The sequence below is a fragment of the Protopterus annectens genome, chromosome 10.part0 (genome assembly GCF_019279795.1).
Source record: "Protopterus annectens isolate FY-2018-M chromosome 10.part0, PAN1.0, whole genome shotgun sequence".
NCBI classification, from domain to species: Eukaryota; Metazoa; Chordata; order Ceratodontiformes; family Protopteridae; genus Protopterus; species Protopterus annectens.
In genome coordinates, this window is record NC_056744.1 from 279717344 (window position 1) to 279739249 (window position 21906).

Sequence of the window (21906 nt, forward strand, 5' to 3'; positions counted from 1 at the left end):
ATTTAGGAAGGTTGAGTTAAAAGCTTGAACTGCTTCATCAAGTGGGAGCTGGGTGAAGAAGTTCCAATTTATTCCGAGTAAGAGATTATTAAAAGTTTCTGAGTTGAATTTGGATAATTTACGACAGGTTATGTATCTATGTGGTCTAGATAAGTGGGAGGTATGTCTAAGTAGCTTTATTGTAGAGTGGTCACTCAGGGAGTCACAGAGTGTTTCAGGACTATTGTTTTTAGAGGGATTTGAGGCAAAATCCAGTCAATGAGTGTACTGTACAATGAGTGTTACTGGCATGAGTAGGCTGGGAGATAAGTTGTGAAAAGCCATATAGATTTATATGGTATGTTGAGTTTGGACTGGTACGTATTTCCCAATTTATGTTCATGTTCCCAAGGAGGATGATTTCATTAGGGATGTTTTGGGAGAGGTAGGAGAGAATGCTTTCAATAAGGGAATGTTGTCCCCTGGTGGAATATAAATAGATATGACAGTAATAGTAGTATAGCTATTGAGCTTAAGGTTTGCTACCAGTAATTCTGCGGGAGAAAATGAAGGTATAGACAGCTTTGGGTGTGTAAAAGTGAGGTTGTTTGCATATACAATTGCAATCCCTCCTCTTTTTTTATTAGGGCGAGTGAGGCATATTATATTATATCCATAAACTGTAAGTAATTTTACAACCTTGTAATTTATTTGTAATTTTTGTACATTCCTTGCTATGTGTGCAATTTTTGTAAACTTTGTATGTGGAACTTTTCTACCTGGATCTGTATTGATAATTGAAAGATGTCCAGTTGGACTTTCCTGGTCAACAAATAAAATAAAATATTGAGCATTAAATGGAATGTCACATACAATCAAGCAGACATCTAACTGCTTGAATCTGTGCTATGTAATATTATCTACCTAGTGTGGAAATAGGAAATGTGGAATATAAAAAGCACCATATGCACTAGGCTCTAAACACTGGAAAATAAATAGAAATGGGGGATACTCAGATAACAAACCTATGGTTCTTATGAAGCTGAGAAATATCTATCATCTTTTATGCATTTCTACCGCACGCCCTCTTGCAAAAATAAAGAAAAACATTGGCATATTTTCAGTATCCAATTCCAAATAGTCATTCCAATTTGGGTATGCTGTTGGTGTACAGAGTTGTGATATCAGTACTTACCTTTCCTAATGCTTACAAGGCAGTCGACAGTTGCATTTATCCTATTGCCCAGAATTTAGGCTAAAAATTAGAGGACTACTTTTTTCTCTTTCACTCTGCATCAATTAAATCCAACTGTCATCACATTTTGAACTAACACCCAGTCAAAAAGCCAGCACCTATCAACTTCTAAATGCTTCTTCTAATGCCTAAGGTAGTACATTACCTGAGCCTAAAACTGTTCTGTAATACCCAAATATTGCTCTGCTTTTTGTAGCACTTAGCTTTGTCTCATATCATGGAGGAATAGTATATGTTGATGAGCTATGCTACCCAGTTAGCAAACAAACACAAAAAACAGGACTTTCATTTTTTCCTGACCAAAACATATCTCCGATGTTTTGGGTATCTCCAGAAACTGTGCTAAATGATGTAATATCCTTCTTTGAGCCTAATTAAAGAGCATTTTTTTTTACTTTGGCATATCTATATAACTGTTCTTGCAAGTAATTAACTCTCAGTAGATATACTCTGGGAGCTAAACAAATTTCAGTTTTTGGCCATGCCTTGGTCATTTTTTTAACAGTTTGCCAAGACAATCAACATGATACTGAGATTGGTCTCCAGCTTAAGATATGCCATACTCATTGTACAGCCATGTCAATTAAGGTGATTTGACATATATGGCAATATAATGCAGGTGTTCAGGGCTGCTAGTCTTTATTTAATATAAAATAAAGGTTCAAGGCTGCCAGGCTTTACCTAATAGTTGTGACTGTCATTATTTCACTTTTCATTTGCAGACTTTGTGATTCTGCTAAAGTCACTTAACCAGAGAAGAGCTTACAGTTAACTTCAAAACAGCGACTAAGGGGTCCTTTCTCCCTGAAAATGAATGTTACAGTGATTAACAATACATCATTCATGACAAAAACTGCATAGCAGCATTTTGTTGCATTTCACAATGAATATTGCAAAGATATCTATTTTGAAATCTGGTGCCAAGCATTTTGATTTCTGCCCCAACCAATTGTCCAGTGGCCCTAATATCTCAGAAATGGTTAACATCCAAAATGCAATTACAGCGTTGTATAATCGGCATAATGGTTAAGGTATTTCCCTCACAGACACAAGGTACAGGGTTTGATCCCCACATGGGGTAATTAGCTAGGCTTAAAATGGCCCACAGAGGAAGTTAGCCTAGTACTAATCTATGAACCTAAACAGCTGAGAAAAAGGAGTGCCTGATGCTACCCATTCATCTTGGTGAGGGGGATGGCCTGGTCTACTGCAGTGTCAATCTCTACTGGACAAACACAGGGGGGATTAAAAATATAGTCTGAGGTCTATGGACTTACATCTGCCTCTTCACTGAGCTACAGTATATGGCAGTTCTTCAGATGTACATGTGGGAACATGCACACGAATGTGACAGACACAACCGGCCCTTACACATCTGACCATACGTGACAACACCATTGGGATATTAAGACAGAAGCCTTTGAAGTGCATTAATGGCTGCCAGGATAATGAATGCACTGCAAATGCCCCCCACCCTCACCCCAGTGGTAAGAAATAGTTTACTGTGACTTATTCAAACTTTTACTGTGACTTATTCAAACTATTATTGCTTTAGTGGTCATTTGCTTGAGTGTGTTGGTTAAGGTCATGCTTACATCCAGTAGTATAATCGCCTACTACATTTTGTACTGATGCATTTAGACTTGTAGCTATTAATTCTTCCAAAAGATCAAAGTATAGAGGAAAAAGAATAACCATTATGCTCCTGTTTCAGCAATATTTTTTCCTTTTCTAACTTAAGTGACCTTAGGCTTTGAATGTATAAGTTAAGTTGCTTATTTTCAATTTTGACATATTTATTCCAGTTTTTGTTCTCCCCAAGTACTTATCTATAGAGCTTATATATGGTATGATGGATTCCATGCAGACATGTAGAAATTATGCTGTTTAGAACTCATGCATTTTGATCCAGCATAATACTCACAGGAAATGAATAATCTAGGTTGGACAATAGGATTCAATCGTCAGCAGGCAGAAGGAAAAAGGTGTAAAAAATCATGCATACATCAAAGATCACTCTTTATACTAGACAGAATAAACTTTATATGACCTCATGTTCAACTGGTTAATCTGGGTATCTTGAGACAATGCTACAATTGTCTCATGTACACAGACAACCCTCTCCTCCTCCCAACAAACACAAATACATGTGAGAGATGCAACTATATAGCCAAACTGGAGGCTGAACTCTCTCAACTCAGGGCTGGCATGACCAGACAGGAGGAGATGGTAACCACATACACACAACAAACCCAGTCCCACATAGACCTACCACAACTGCAAACCAAACACATAAAAACACAAAGACATACTCGGAGGCTCTAATAAAAAAACCTACCAAAACAACAGAGGCTCCCAAAGCAGGCATCCAAAAATCCACCACCTCAAAACAAAACACATGCAACACATACTTCAATAAATCAGTGTGTCAACCAATCACAGCCCTTAAGGCCAAACACCATACCTGATACACTAGTAATAGGTGACTCTATAGTCAGACACACTGATGTCCCGCTTACCAGGCTGAACAAGGAGAGGGTGACTGTGAGCTGCCTATCGGGAGCTAGGATCCGCCACATAACACACGCACTCAGGTCACTCCAAAGCAAGTACAAATATAACTCTGTCATTGTCCATGCTGGTGTGAATGACCTGAGACGTACCTCCCTGGACTACATGAAAAGAGACATAGAGGAGCTCTCTGATTATGTAGCCCAGGCTGGTATGACCCTGACCCTGATCAGCATCTTGCCCTCACCAAGAATGATACCACAATACAAAGACAAGATGATCAGCTTTAATAATTGGCTCAAGTACTGGTGTCATTCTAAGGGGATCCAATGTCTGACTGCCTGGGATGACATGTTGGACAAGCCATGCTGCTTCACAAGGGACGGCTTGCACCTGTCACCACTGGGCTTCTGGATATTGGCCAAGGCTCTTGCCACCCCCATAGTGCCTTTTTTAGGCAAGGCTCAAAAGACAAACCCACCTCCTTAGAAAACAAAAATGAAAAAAAGCTGCTGCTCAATGCCAGAAGTCTAAATCTCAAGATGCAGGCACTCGATGCACTCCTCAGTATGGAGAACATCGACGTCTGTGCAGTAACTGAAACCTGGTTCAAGGCTCCTGAGAGCACCCCAGTGCTACCAGGCTATACCTCGTATCATGCTTTTTGGCCCCAAAACCCGGGCCGAACCACAAAGGGAGGGGGAGTGTCCATATTCATCAAGGACACCCACACCTCCAGGTTAGTAGCAACACATGAAGCATCAGACACCATACAGGTGCAACTAACCATAGGCAAATCTGCTATACAACTGGTAGCATGGTACAGACCACCCTCCCAATCTCAGGAACCCCACTCAGCCTTCCTGAAAACATTGGAGGATATGAATGTACCACAAAATATCATCATACTGGGAGACTTCAACTACCCAAACATAGATTGGGTACATTATTCTAGCCCTAACACCCTAGCCCAAAGGTTCCTGGAATTCATAAATTCAAATGCACTGGAACAACTAGTCACCTCTCCCACTAGGGGAGATAATATACTAGACCTGATCATCACAAACATGGGGACAAAATTCTCCACTCCGGAGGTATACCCCTCACTAGTGAGATCTGACCACAAACTAATCACCCTGGATATACATATCCCACCTCCACCCCCAGCACAAAAGACCACAGTGAAAAACTTCTCAAAAGCAGACTTCACTCTTCTTAAGACTGAGATGGTATCCTTTAAGCCCACTGGGCCAGTGGATACCACATCCCACAATGCCAAATCCTTCACAAATGCTTTCTATGGACATCTCCAAGAATGCATGGATCATACAATCCCAAATAAATCCACCAAAGGCAAGCGTCCTGTCTGGTGGACCTCAGCCATTAACAAATTGTATAACAAAAGAAGGAAGCTACTGCACGACAAAGCAAAATCCCATAAAGGGAAGACATCTCTGATCAACATTAGCAGAAAACTACGTTCTCTCATAAAAACATCCAAGGCCAACTTTGAGAGGAAAATCGCTAAGGACACTAAAGATAACCACAAAGCCTTCTTCAGCTATGTTAGAAACCTGGGCGGAAACCCTCAGATATGCTCATAGTTAGTTCACAACAACAAAAAATACACTGAACCCACAGATATTTCCAACATTCTGGCTGACAGGTTCAGTGCAAATTTCTCCCCTCCCTCACCCCCAAAAGAAGAAATACGTACCCCAGCTGAATGTAATCTCCCTGTCATCTCAGATGTCCAAGTGAGAACCGCCCTCAACAAAGCTAAAAACACAGCATCAATGGGACCTGACGGTATCCCGGGTTGCGTGCTACGTGAACTCCAAGAGGAGCTAAACCTGCACATAAAAATGCTATTTAACCTTAACCTTACTACAGGATATGTACCTGAACATTGGCGTATAGCAACAGTGGTCCCACTCCACAAAGGGGATACCTCTACAGACCCTGGGAACTACTGCCCCATAAGCTTAACCAGCCTGGTCAGCAAAGCTATGGAAAGAATCATTATGGAACTCATAAACAGAGACATAGGGGACCTAGAGACACTTGACCCCACCCAGTTCAGCTTTGTAAAGGGCAGATCCTGCCTTTTGAACCTGGTTGACTTTTTCAAAACAGTCACTAGAGCCATTGATGAGGGCAAAGCAGTCCATACAGCCTACCTGGACTTGGCTAAGGCCTTCGACACAATACCCCACTCAGGCATCATAGATAAGCTCACCAGCTTAAACGTAAACCCTTATGTCACATAATGGGTTGCAAACTGGCTAAAGGACAGAACCCATAAAGTTAAAATCACTGGAGCAATGTCAGATGCAAAGCCAGTCACAAGTGGTGTCCCACAGGGATCTGTCCTGGGACCCCTCTTGTTCGGCATTTATTTCTCAGATGTTAAAGCAAACATGGGAGGGTTGTGGCTGACAAAGTTCGCAGATGACTGCAAACTAGGCGCCATAGTCGATACACCAGTGGACACACACATCCTACAAAACGGCCTCACAGAAATGGACAACTGGTGCTGGAGTCACGGCCTTAAACTAAATGCCAAAAAATGTATAGTCATCCCCTTTGGGAAAAACAAAGTACCCACAAATTATCACATAGACAGCAACCCACTGAGTACAGAAAAAGTAATCAGAGACCTAGGGACCCAAGTCGACAGCGACCTCTCATTTGACACCCACGTTGCCAAAGTGGTTAGTAAAACATTCTACCTTGCACACCTCATCATGAAGGGATTCACATCCAGATCCAAGGATGTCATTGTTCCCCTATACTCCTCCCTCATCAGACCCATGATTGAGTACAATGCCCCATTTGGTATGTACCTCACCCGGCATTTGCAACAGCTGGAGAGACCACAAAAGTACCTCACCAAGAGGATCAAGGGTCTCCAACATATGTCTTATTCTGCCAGACTAAAGAAACTCCAGCTCTATTCAGTAGCATACCGTCTGCTCAGAGGTGATCTCTGCCTGATGTACAAGGCCATGTCCAATCAGGATCTGATGGATATGCTCCACCTCAAAAAATCCAAATCCATCAGGACCACGAAAGCTAAAGACTTAAACCTCGGCACAAGTATGAATAGGACATGCTGGAGGGATAGATTCATAACCCAGAGGCTCCCCATGCTTTGGAACAAGATCCCAGTTCATATTAGGCAGAGCCCCTCACTGAATCTCTTCAAGAGAAATCTTGATGAGTGGATGGGAGGTCGTAAGTTTACCCCAGGGGTCACATCTGTGTCACTGCTAGACAGGGGCACAGTAAACTAATTCTATTATATAAGGGGGCCTTCATTGTGTCACTACTTGACGGAGGCACAGTATTCTAAATCTATTCTGTGCATTTTTGTGCATTTTTGTACCATTTCATGGGGTGGCGAAAGCCACATCACTATGGCTAGGCTTGCAAATGCCCCAGGGCAGATAGCCTAGTACTCAACTATGAAACTATGAAACTGCCCACAGCAGATGCTAGATTACTCTTCAGGTAGTTCATACATGATGATACTTTTCTATTTTCTAAGATGGAAGCCAGTAGGACAGCACTGTACTATCAGAAGTGATCTTTTGAGAGTTAAAAATAAGCTGCTACAGCTCGTTTTGTGATATAGAAATGAAGACCCCTGCAATGCCCCTCAGCACCACTCTTCCCCTGACATACTGTAATGCCAAGGTCAAGGAGGGGTGACTGGGTGAAAGGGAAAATTAATTTATGCTCATGAGAAAGCATGAGATCAAAGCAGATTAAAAATAATCTGCCAATGGGGGTACCTAAGCATGCACTCAATTTCGTTGTTAGCACCAACAGTCAGATGTTGTATGATACTTACTGTTTGTCAAATACAGCCAGTAGAATTTTAACATCATAAAAAATGCTTTTATTTCAGACATTTTTCTTATAATGCAGGATCAGAAAAAGTTTATGCTTATGATGAGAAAATAATACCGAGAACTGCTTTTGCATTCATTTCCCAAATTTGACAAAGTTCTGTATTAATATGCTGCCCTTAAAGCACAGATATTTATTAAAACTATTTTGAATGCAATCTTCATCTTCCTCTTTCAGTGATCACCTGTCCACTCATGATTGGCAGTGGAGTTTTACAGTGTCGAGTTGCCAGCCCGGCACCTGACCTTCCACAGAAGTCACACACATGCATGCACTCATGCCTATTGCCAATTTATAGTGTCCAATCCACCTAAAGCATGTGTTTTGGATGTGGGAGGAAACCAGAGTACCCAGAGGAAACCCACGTGACCACAGGGAGGACATGCAGAATCCGCACAGAAGGCAACCCAGCCGAGGATCAAACCAGAGAACCTCTTGCTGTGAGGCAGCACACTAACCGCTGCACCACCATGGCCGCCCTTCCACCTCGGCCACCCCCACCACCATGGCCACCCTCACCACCATGGCGAATGCAATAATAAATGGAAATAGCTCATTGTGTAATACATTATTTGTGAGTTGTTGTAATAAGCAGCGTCTGTTTGTCACTTCTTTTGTATCAACTCTGCATTAAACGATTATCATAAGGTTCCCATTGAGTAAGCAAGGTGAATAGCTTTTGAAACACTTTATAAACACTTGTAGCTCAGAAATAATCAGACTTGCTAACCTATAGCAAACTTTTTTTAGTTTCATAGAGTAGTCACCATATTAACAGAATTTATGCTTAGAAAATATTAACACAAAAAGAATCCTCAGTGAAAACAAATATCTTATCAAGTTGAACTTACCATATTCATTGTCAGAACGAACTAAGCATGTATATAGGGGTAGAATTCATAGTTATTATGTGAACATATAATGGGGATCAGCACACTTTGTGAACAAGTGCAGCAAAGACATGATTCATATGGGCCATTTACACCAATGCGCTTTGGCCATGAATGTATGTATGCAAATGCAGACATAATGAGATGTAAATAATAAATTATATAAAATCATGTATGTATGTTAATAAGTAGGTCCCCCACCTGTTTGTGATTAATAGTCATAAACTGGTGTGTTTCTACCCCATGCAAAGATTTGTTATAAAAGCGGAATTGCACCCTTTCTACGTACTTTGCAATCCTGAATGATGCTCTCCTTAGCTGCTATCTATTTCCCAGTGTGACATGCTTTATTTGTAACGTTAAAGAGTAGATTTAGATGCCTGGACAAATCTGGGGGCATTCTCCAGTATGGCCCAGTTACTCATGCAGGATGCTTATTAAATATTACATTCTGCATAACATGATCATGCACTGGTCTGCTGGTGAAGCGACCAATGCTGTCAGTTCAGGTTCCAGTTTCAGTCCTACTATGACTGATGATGACCAACCAGTAGCAGAAATAAGGGAGCCCATGAGGCAGGCTAGTGCCTGACATATGGCTGTGCAGGTAAAGAGGCAATGTCTAGTCCCAAGCTATAGACTATGAGATTCAGGTTAGTGTTTCTTTTCTTATAAAAACAAAACAGAATATAATTGATGTATGCAGTACTATGTGGGGGCTATACTATGTCACTGTTCATCAAACAGACCCTGTTATCTTTAAACTTTTCATATTATTGTTGTTAAGGTCATGCCTGATTGCTCACTGACATCTATTCAGTGATGTCATAAGATATGTAAGGAATGATTACATTTTTAATTGATTTTCACAGGACTTTCTTCTTAGGTGGTGTATTTCAGTAAGCACATGCTGATTCTCATGAGGTTGTAAATCGAATAAAAAGTATTTCTTCATTATTTAACATGAGTTCATACTTTGCACTTTAATGGAAAGTGTTTCACAGGCTATTTTAGTATTATGCAATGCTTCCTCACTTTTACTACTAGTCTGAAATTACCTATTACTTATTTTTTCAGTTACTCTACATCTGATTATTTCATTTTCTTGTATGAAAGAAGTTCCCCAGGATTCAGCAAGCTCTGCACAGTGTGCAGGAATAGTGCAGGAGCTGCTGGAATCAATATGGCCACCGTGCGATCCAGGAATAAGCTCCTGGGACATGCACGAGTGCTCCTGCACTATTCCTACATAGACACAGCTCCTGTATGCAAATTATCCCATTTGCAGGTGAAAACCATGCAAATGAGGTGAATTTGCGATCAAGGAAGCTGGCAGCCAGCCATGCAGGACTAGGATAGTCTGCAGAAATGTACTCGGTTAGTAACCGAGTACATTTCTGCAAACTACAAAGCGAAGCCATGACAGCTCCAAATAAAGAGTTTATATAATGTGCAAACCATGCCACCGGCCAAATATATGGCCACTGGCATGGAAAACAGTTGCAAAAAAAGTAGGACAGTGGCGCGCAAATGGGATCGGGCCAAAAAAAAAAAAAAAAAACTTGAAATAAGCATTCTATCCAAAATCACAATTTTGCCATTATACTCAATGGCAGGCAGAAGACAACATGGCCAGTGAACAGTGGTTGCTAAGGGGGAAGGCTCAGTGTGGGACTTGTCACTAGGCATTAGCAGACAATACTATGCAAATGAGGGAAATATTACTGAATCCTAGATCCCCCCTCATGGCTAGCCTGCACCCAGCTGTATCGCTACAGGAAGACCATGGTGCAAGCCTAAGAGCTAGCTGACATCATAGAGGGATGTGTCAGGCATACTGTTAGCTTAATGGAGCTCTGTGGCTCGTGTTTGTCCTTAACTACACAGAGCTAAGCAAGGGGTGTGTGTCTGAGGCTGCCTAGAACTCTTTACATTGCCTAAACGGGTGTGCACCCCGCACACCATGTTTTAAAGGGAAAAAAAAGTAAACCAGAAAATAGCAGCTCCTTGCACATCTGAGCATTGTGTTTGCATGGAGTGCCCCTGGGCTTAAACAGGAATGCAACGGGAAGGGAAAACAGCAGTAGGAAGGTAACAAAGGAGAGCTGGCATAGCTGGCAGGTGAAATGTATCAGAATCAGCCAACTACATAGGCAGCAGCCCAGCCCAACCCAGCACACCACTATAAACTATGCAAACACCTTTCCCTCTGTTTTTTCCCACAAACTCTACACCACCGGTGTACACAACTGGGGAAATTTTAGCAAACAAAAGCAAAAAAATTATAGGGGCTGCAGCAGCTATCATAAATCAACACGTGGACGAGGCTAAGGGTGGTGAGGATGAGAATGCTGATGACCAACCCACAGTGAGGAGAAGGAGAAGAGTGCAGAGACCCAGGTTAACCTACCAGGGGCTACATGAGTTGGAGACAGTAGAGTGCTATAGGGTGGAAAGGGACCTCCTACAGCAAATTGTTGAGCTGTGCCAGCCACACCTCACACACAGAACCAACAGAGGGGAGCCCGTCCCAGTGGATACCAAGGTATGTGTAGGCCTAAGAATACTAGCCACAGGTACCTTCCAAAGGCCCACTGGGGATATCATGGGGATCTCACAGGCATCAGCATCCAGGGTACTCCACCAGTTCCTGGATACCATGACAGCACATGCTGGTGAGCACATATATTTCTACAACACCTGTGAGGTGTTGGCTAGAAATATGCGTCTCTTCCACCAAATAACTTGGGAGGGCTTCCCCTTCCATCAACTGCCAGGTTGTGTGCTATGCCCAGGGCATTATAATGAATCCTCCAAAGCTAGCTACAAAAACAAAATCACCACTAATTCTAAGGACAACCACAAATCATTCTATAGCTATGTCAATAACCTCGATGGCAACACCCAAATCTGCTCTGAGTTACAGCACAAAGGCACAAAAATTACAGAACCAACTGATATTGCCAACATCCTGGCAGATAGGTTCAGTGTTAACTTTAACCCCCTCACCCCCTAAAGGGCCCATATCTATACAGGAAGAATGCAGTGTGCCTGTAATCACAACTTTGCAGGTAAAAGTTGCACTCTCTAGAACCAAAAACACAGCATCCATGGGACTGGACAACATCCCAGGTTGCGTTTTACATGAATTTCAAAATGAACTGGCTCCCCACTTAAGCACCATGTTCAATAATAGCCTTGCATCAGGCTTTGTTCCCACTGAATGGTGCACAGCAACAGTTATCCCACTCCACAAAGGGGGAGCCACCACTGATCCCGGGAACTATCGACCTATTAGCCTGATGAGCCTGGTCTGCAAGGCCATGGAATGTATCATCATAGAACTCATAAACAAAGACATTGGTAACCTCCAAACTATGGATCCCACCCAGTTCAGGTTTATGAAAGGCAGATCATGCCTTCTGAACCTGATTGACTTATTTGAGGCAGTCACCAAAGCCGTAGATGAGGGTAAGGTGGTTCATACAGCATATCTTGACCACGCCAAGGCTATTGACACCATCCCCCATTCTGGATTTATAGCTAAACTCACTAAACTAGGTATAAATCCTTACATCACAAGATTGGTTGCCAACTGGCTCACTGACAGAACCCACACTGTAAAAGTTGCAGACTCCAAATCTGACCTCAAAGCAGTGACAAGTGGAGTACCACAGGGTTCCGTCCTGGGACCTCTCCTGCTTGGTATCTACTTCTCTGAAGTACAGGCTAACACAGAAGGGCTCTGGCTAGCAAAGTTCACAGATGACTGCAAACTAGGAGCCATAGTCAAATCCCCAAATGATGTAGACATCCTACAGAAGGGACTTGCTGAGACAAATGCCTGGTGTCAGAGCCATGGCCTCAAGCTCAATGCCAAAAAGTGCAGTGTCATCCCCTTTGGTAAAAACTCTATACCCTCTTATCATCTATAGATGTTAGAGCATACACTCCTTGATATACACCAGGCATATGTTGGACACACATTGGACAGGAATACACACATATATCCAAGGACAACACACTATAATAAGCAAAAAATACACATACATAGATATGTGGAAGAGAGTGACAGTGACAAAGAGCCTCCCATCATGAGGCCTCTCTCACCCAGCGCACATCCAATTGGCTAAAACCACATACTGTGCAAATGTCAATAACCGCAGACATTTGCCTCTGGTATCCCTCAACAAGATAGTGTCTGTGGTGCTTGTGCTAACTGTGTAACATGACTGTGCAAGTCAGTAGTCATCTAGCAGTTGTATACATGTACCTGTGGAATATAAAGCTGTGTGTGCCTGAGTGTTGTGTGTCTGCCTCTAGATGAATGGGTTATGGCCCATGCACAAACAGTGCACTCCTCATTGCCCTACTATGGCAAGCCTGCTGATGTCTTCACCTTGAAATACTCCTTTGGGGAAGTGGGGAAGTTGTAGCCCAGTAATCTCCATGGCACGTCCTATAACTGCTTTATGCTGTAGTGTGATGTACTAGTTAGGTTGGAGTTCTAATCGCAGACGTGGGAACTGTGTGTGTTTGTCTGTGTAGGAATCAATGCTTTTTAGGCCAGTCACACTCACTACAATTTCAATTGCTGCTGATGTCATTCACTTTGAAATACACCTTTGGGGAAGAGCACCCCAGTAATCTCTATGGTGAGTCCTGTAACGGTGTAATGCTGTAGTGTGATATATTATTTAGGTAGGAGTTCTAATCCTAGACATGTAAAGGTTTGTGTGTTTGTTTGTCTGTGTAGGGAGCAAAGTTTTTGAGGCAATTCACTGTCATTACAACTCCATTGCCCTACTTTGGCATTCCTGCTGATGTCATTCACTGTGAAATAAACGTTTGGAAAAGGAATAGCCCAGTAATCTCTGTGGCGCATCCTGTAACTGTATAATGCTGCAATGTGATATACTAGTTAGGTAGAAGTTCTATTCCCAGACATGACAAGTGTAAAATTTTGTGTGTCTGTTTGTTTGTCTGTGTAGGGAGCAATGCTTTTGAGGCCATTCACAGTCACTACAACATCCATTGCCCTACTTTGAAAGAGCTGCTGATGTCATTCACTTTGAAAAACACCTTTGGGGAAAACGTAGGCCACCAATCTTCATGGTGCATGCTATAACTGTGTATTGTTGCAGTGTGATATACTAGTTAGATAGGAGTTCTATTCCCAGACATGGCAACTGTGAAATTCTGTATGTGTAGGGATCATTTTTTTGGCCATTCACACCTAAAAATGCAGAACATCAATAACTGTGCAATTACAGAGACCTGATCCAAGTCTCCAGAGAGCACCCCTGCAATACCAGGTACAGCTCTCACCACACTTGTTGGCCACCAACCCAGGACCAAAACAATAAAGTTGGAGGAGTGTCCATATTCAACAAGGATATTCACACCACCAGGCTACTTGCCCGACAGAATGTGTCTGAAATACCCCAGGTGCAACTAACAGTAGGTTAGACTGCATTCCAAATTATATAGCTTGCTACAGATCCCCCACCATGCCCCATGATACCCATTACAGCTTTTGAAACATACTGTGAAATATCATGATACAAGCAAAAACCTTAATAATGGGTGACTTACAGTACCCTGCCATTAACTGGGAAAACTACTTGTGTACCAACATGTGTGCCCAATGGTTCTTGGAAGTCATAATTCCCAATGCCCTGGATCAAGTAACCCATAGTCACACCAGGGGCTCAAATATCCTAGACCTGGTCATTACCAACATGGGAAATCAATGCTCCACACCTATGGTCACCTCATTGGTGATCAGGTCTGCCCATGAGCTAATCATCCTTAACATTAACATCCCTCCCCCACACCCCAGTGAGGAAACCACCGTAACACACATCTCTAAAGCTAATATCATGATACATATGTTAGATGTGACTAATGTCATGACACCCATGCAGATGGGGACTGAAAGGATGACTGCTGAATCATACATGAAGGCACTGTACGAGCACATCCACTCATACATGAATCTTGCCATCCAATATAGAACCAAGACACTCCCCACCAAGAAAAGGAAGCAAATGTGGTGGCCCCCTGCCATAAACATACTGTACAACTAAAGGAGGAAACTGTTGCAGAAATGGGGGAATTTCCAGGATGCAAAATACTCCCTTAACAGCTACAGTCAGAAGCAGATATCTCTCATAACATCCACCAAAGCTTGTTGTTAACATAATATAGCCAAAGATGTCAAAGACAACTGCAAGCCGTTCCATAGCTATGTGAGGAATCTAAATGGCAATGCCCAGAACTGCTCTGAGCTACAACAAGATGGTATTAAATATACTGCTCTCAGGCATATTGTAAATGTATGAGGGTATCACAGCAACATGCCAATATTGGCCCAGTGTTTGTGCCTCCAGTCACATGTTTGTCAACATTTGTACATATGTCATGCAGTAAGAGGCGCATATGTTCTGTACACCACTATGTATTGACATCATACCTGATAACAAGCCAGTCAGATATCAGATTGCTAGACATGTTATGTATAGTAGAGATTATTTCTGAGGACATAACTTTGGCATTCTGTAGTTGTGTGTACAGTAGTGGGGTCTGTGTACTTATGGTGATTGTCGACAGTATGTGTATTACGAATACATACCTGGCCTGTGTACAGACTGTGGTAGATGTCATTTTTCTTGGACTTGCTCTATCTGATGTCACATTCTGCTCCAGTGTATGGTACCCTATCAGCTCACATGTTTGTAGGGCCAAACACGCATGTGTCCCATACCACAGACAGAAATTGGACCACACTGTGTCAGTGACACAGTATATGTAGGGTTAGTATGTAAGTGGCACATATGAGGATGGTGTTGATCAGACAGTCCATATAGTGTAATATTAGGCTTCTATAACATATGTGGCTGTGGCTTTGTCCACATTGGTTGTGGGTATGCACTTTCACACAGGTGTATGTTACTCTGTGCTGTGACATGCCTGTAGAGCCTGCTACATTTGCAGGTATATGTGTATTCCCCCATAAGAAATGAAGGCCAGTGTTGTGGCAGTCTGCCTGTAGTTTGCACAGTGCTTGTTACATGGCTAGCAGAGAAGTGTAGTTACCCAGTGTGATGTTATGTCCAGATGTTTGCAAGATGTACTGCTGCTGGGCCACAATAACTGTTGTATATTTCTGACAAAGCTGTGGGATGCTGTACAGATGTATGTCACTAATTACTGGGTAGTATGTGGCCATGTGACCTTTGCACCACCAGTTATTATGATGGAAGTGTGTGAATGCATAAACTGTGCGGGCATATGTAGTCCATTATTTACATGATATATCCATGTACATAGCTGTTAACATCCACATTGTCAGGCTTGGTCCACATGTCTCGCACTAAGGGGATCTGTGTATACCTCTGGACTGACCAGAGTGTGCCAGACTGTCCACATATATTGGTCATATCTCTGCTGTAGTCCACAGGATCATTACTCTGCTATCAGTGGTACTGTACTATGATGTCCATAGGATGTCTGTCAGTAACTGATGGCGTACGTGTCAATAGCGGATGTGACCTCCCACACACAAGATGTCTGTTAAGACAATCCCTGTTACAGTAGCAACAGTCTACATATTTACCTGCTATACATACATGACATCCCCTTGCATTAAGAGGTTGAGACTATTGGTGCTGAGGTATGACTCCACTCGATGTTCTGGAAATATGGTAAACATATATGTATATATATATATATATATATATATATATATATATATATATATATATATATATATATATATATATCCATATAGCTATATAGATATATACACATATACATATCTACCTACATATATATATATATATATATATATATATATATATATATATATATATATATATATATATATATATATACACACACATATATATGCATATACATGCACGTATTTATGCGTCTATACATATACAGATATATATATATATATATAGATATATATGCAAAGTTATAGATATCTTCATATATATCGACATAAATAGATATATATGTACATATATGATTGTATATATATATATATATATATATATATATATATATATATATATATATACAGAGAGATCTATAAATTGCCATATATATGGTGCACTATACAGATGTGTATAAATACATCTATATGAATATATATGTGTATGTACATGTAGACATATATCTACATATGTATATGTGCATATCCATATCCTTGTCATGTGTAACCATTACTGTTGTGTATACCTTCCCAGATGTATCACACCTGATCTGATATGTGCATATTTAGATATAACAACATACGTGATGCAACAGTAATATCACTAACAAGTACTATACAATTGTAGAAGTCACAGCAATTCTTCAATACTATTCAGTATGTCTACTGACAGATGTATTGGAAAAACAACAACAATTTTCACAGCTGTCATGGTATAGTGGTTAACTGTTGTGACTATACTATACAGGGTTCAAGATCTGTAAAGGCTGTTTATTTTGTTGCTGGGCAGAACAAAGGCCATTGGATACAGAGTGGTTAAGGCAGTTTTGAGCAGCTTTAAGTGTGTTTGTGAGGGTTTGCGTGAAGCTAAGTGGTGCTAAGGTACAGTGAAATGTATGGGTGCTTACACCATGTAGGCTTCACTTACCAGTGTGCAAATGTGCTTAGCTGTTATATTGCAGCAATGCTGACACCTGCTAAGCATGGTTCAGCCCTGGTAACCAGTGCTCACATCCCAGTCTTATAACATAGCAGGGTAATGACATATATAATAAGTGTATGTAATGCCATGTACATAACATGCATAGATGTGCTGTCATTACAGTAGCAAGGGGTGTGAGTCTCTTGTCTGGGACACTTGAGTATATATGACCTGTACAACACTCTTATCCATGTGAATGTGTTACATACAAGGGTAGTATCCCAGGTTATGTGCAGTCACATTGACATGTAGTGTATCATGATGTTACTACTGTTGACAGTGCTTTCTCAAGCAAGAGTAGATTGCTAATTGTAGTACTGGCAACAAACAACCCTGCATGCATAGATGGACTCTGAATCCTCACTGTTGTCTTCCTGGTGTGTGAGCTGTGTCACATTATATATTTCCTACTAGATAATGATCTGAAATGTGGAAATTAACTGTAGACTACTGTCTGTATAGCACATGTCAGTGAGGGCTGCCATCATGTAGTAATGGCATACCTATCAGTGTCAGACGTCTATCTGTCAACACATTCATCCTACTGCATAGCTAGTTGGTGAGCTGATGGTTGTCAGTCCCTGTACAGATGTGCAGATGTCAGATATCCAGCTTGGATATGTACAGGCAACCTATGCTTGACTGACACTGACATGTCTGCCCAGCTGTGTTATAACTGGCACAGATAGGACACAACACCCTGCATGCACCATGTGCCACAGATACCTCCACTACACTACCACAGTCAACAGAACATGCTTGGGTACGGGTCTCCAAGACAGACACTAACCATGTTATGTAATAAATGTTACATACATGTCAACCGGAGTACCTGACAGGCCATTTGCAGGAGGCACCCAGAGGACTGGCTGATGCATGTCACCCTCACCCTGAGGGTCAACACAGTGGTGTCTGTAGATAGATTGCCTGCTGGCACATGGCAGGTGGCATAATACCACTGTACACACATCCTCTACACGTCCCATCTCTCCATGGACATTAGCCAGGTGCACACCTATGAATACCTGCACCGATGCACCCCAGTACTGACAAATGTGTACATGTGCATTACTGAGGATATCAGTGTCTGTGTGTTAGTGCACCTGTAGTTGGGAATACCCTGAGGCCCTTCACCCCACCGCAAAATCCATTGTCATAGTTAGATGTGACTGCTGTTGTACCAGACATTACATGTACCTTGTTATGATCCTCTTCCTAAGGGCTACCTGGGCCTTGCAGTACCAGCACAACACTGTTATACAAATGGGTTGATAGGCATGGGATACCCACTGAGTGCTGGCAAGTGTGTGTATGTGTGCATGTGTGTATATATGTAGGGTACAGCATTCTGAGACCACATATTCCTATTACAATATGCATTGCCACACAGTATTAGGGATAGTGATGTTGCTGCCCATAGGAGAGGAATGACAATGCATCACCCTATTATGCCTGTGACATGTGCATTAGATGCATATCCCTGTAGTAGCACTCTTGGGATGGACAAGGGGTTGTATTGCAGTTCTGGTCAATGTGTGATGGTGGGTATGTCAGAGTGTCATCTTGGGCTCCAGTGCGCACAATATCCACAGTGAGATGTGGGTGCTGTGTATACAGTCATTACACCATGGTACCCCTGGTGCATGCCCCATGTACCACTGTATGGTGACCACTGTCACCATCAACCATACAGGTAACTGATAACACTATCAAGCCCAGTTATGCATGTGCTGTGTGCAGCCTACCTGTAACACATTGGACAAACTGACAAGTTAGTTAGCACTGATAGGTCCAGGTCTCTCAGATGTGTGTCTGACTGTTATGTGTTTGTTAATGTGCATATGATGGCACGTCACACTATGTATTGTCCATATACAGCCATTACATCCCCCATTACCATACTGTACATGCCTGGGGATGTTCTGCATGTAACATGTAACCTGGAACACACCTCATCCTAAATGCTGTGTGGTGTGTGCAATTAAAGCCACACACATCAGTAGCACTACATACCTGGGAAGGGGTCTAGTCCCAGTGTTGCCAAGTAAGAGTGTCCATGTATGTGGAGGGATTTACTTTAGGTTGCTGAATATACATGTCCCAGGGGGGATCATCTGTCCATGTGGCACAGGCAGTAACTGTTATACAGACCTGTAACATGTTCAAATGTACCCAGGATATGGCACAGCCATGGTGTCACCACAGTGCCATACCCATTGTGAGATATGACAGCAGACTGCCCTCCTGCTGACACATGTACACCTACAACACAAATGGATAACATTATGGAGACCACAATCACTCAGAGTTACTAACAGCTATAATGCATCATGGCTGGACAGCTACACTACCTAACATGTAAGCATTAAACATTACTGCTGACAACACATTACACAGCAGTACATTGGTACACTGTAGTGCAGTCACCATGTGCATCAGAACCATAGTAGCCTGTCCCTGCATCGATGTTATGGATGACAGGGATGTGGCACAGGTATCATCATATGCACAGGGTGTATTGTTGGTTTGTCAGAGATCTTGGGTGGTCCATACATTTGACACCATGTGTGTGAGTGAGGGGTGTAAGTTACTGATATGGCCATGGTGATGTGGTGTGTGCAGGTATGCGGTTGTCCTAGGTGTGTTTGCATTGTGTGTGGGTATGCATGCACACAGTTTTGCCATGCGGCTGCCCTATACAGGTGTTTGTTGGACAGCTGCAGACCATACCTGGCAGGGTGTGCAATTCACCCCTCCGACCACAGACACGAGAACTGTGCCTGTCAGGGTTTCCAAGGGCACATCCAGGTACAAGCCTTGATATGCTACTCTCCCTTGAAGATGACATATGTCCGGTTGAACCAGTTCCATCCTGGGACTGGCCAGGGCCACATGCACATCGCCTGCTGTGGTGTGGTGTGGACAGTGCCCTCCTGCAGTGCTGAGGCTGGTACTGCCACTATGGGAGTGGCTTGGTGTCCTTGCATGTCCACGTCAAGCACCAGATGTTGGTGTTGCTGGCCTACGTCCACGTGGCAGTCGCACCAGTCCCACCACATGCTCTAGCATGGACAATCCACGGTCGAGGAGGCCCACCATCTCACCCAACCATCTATCCATGACCTCTGTATAATCACGGGGGCACCTGCAAGATAACGGATGTTGTCACAGTTGAAAAAGCTGCCCTCTGCAGCCTCAGACCCTGTCTCGTGTACCATTCCATACATGCCTGCACCTCCATGACAGCCTGAAACATGCATCTGGTGGTACCAGATGTGGCACTTCTGTTAGGGGCACGATGACTCGTGGCCCTCCCACAAGCACCCGGTACATCTGCCTTTGTGGTACCCTGCTGAACATCCGGTTATGGCTGCTGTGTCCAGACACAGCAGCTATAAATACTACACTGTCCTGTGCACTGCCACCAACCGCCAACTGTCCCCCTGCTATGGCTACTGTTGACGGGGTATCTATAGGCACTGCGACTGTGTGTGTGGATGGGGTGGATAACAGGGGGATGTCAAATGACAGCGCAATTTCAACCTCTGAAAACCCCACCTGTGCCTCAACACTCCTATCATCGTTTTCAGTGTCTGTATGGACACCAACATCAGATTGCATGCAGGAGGGACCCTGCCCCACCTCGCCACCTTTAAGGAGAAACAAGAAACACACTTTAAGACCTGTATGCCATTGCTTAACAGTACACACACACACACACACACACACACACACACACACACACACACACACACACACACACACACACACAAACACCCTGACATTCCATCATAATACTTACCTGTTCCTGAATTTACAGACTGTCCTAAGTTTATTCATGTAAGTTCCACATCCTTTATCACGCTTGGAAATGTACAGTCATTAATACCACTCATTAACGTATCATTCTTCTACTTGCCTGGACAAGTGATCACAAAACATGACCTGTTTTACAAGGACTCACTGCTGTCATCCAGTGTTCACCCTGGGTATGTCTAGACATTGTGAGCAAGGCCCCCCTAGGTTAGCGGCTACTATGTCACTCAATAATGTCACACAATGGAGTGTCATATGTAACTATTGCTCAGTAGACGCAAGATCTGTTGCTCAATCAACTTATGTGGACAACAGTAATATTTGGATACACTCACTGGTGTTGTCTAGTAATTCCCCAATGCATCTGTCGTGCTGCATACATGGGCAGTCTCTCACTCTTGCAGATTGCAATTTCAACAGTATACCTAGTGTCAAGTTTCCCTCCCAATGCATGGTCCATGCTACAGACCTTATTGTACTATCAGCTGTCCTGAGATTACATATCAGACAAGTATTCCTAGTGTCTCAAGTGTCAGTCCATGTCCATGTACTGCATGATTCCAAAGGGAAGTTGTGAGATATGAACAACCCCACAATCACACACGTGCATATATGGACACCCACACAAACACACCCACACACATACACATATCTTACATGCATCAACCCCCCTCCACTCTACCAGATTGCACTTACAGACAAAATAACTCCCCCCCACACACACACACACACACACACACACACACACACACACACACACACACACACACACACACACACACACACACACACACACTTACAGGTGAGATTGCACAGAGATATTACACACAGACCT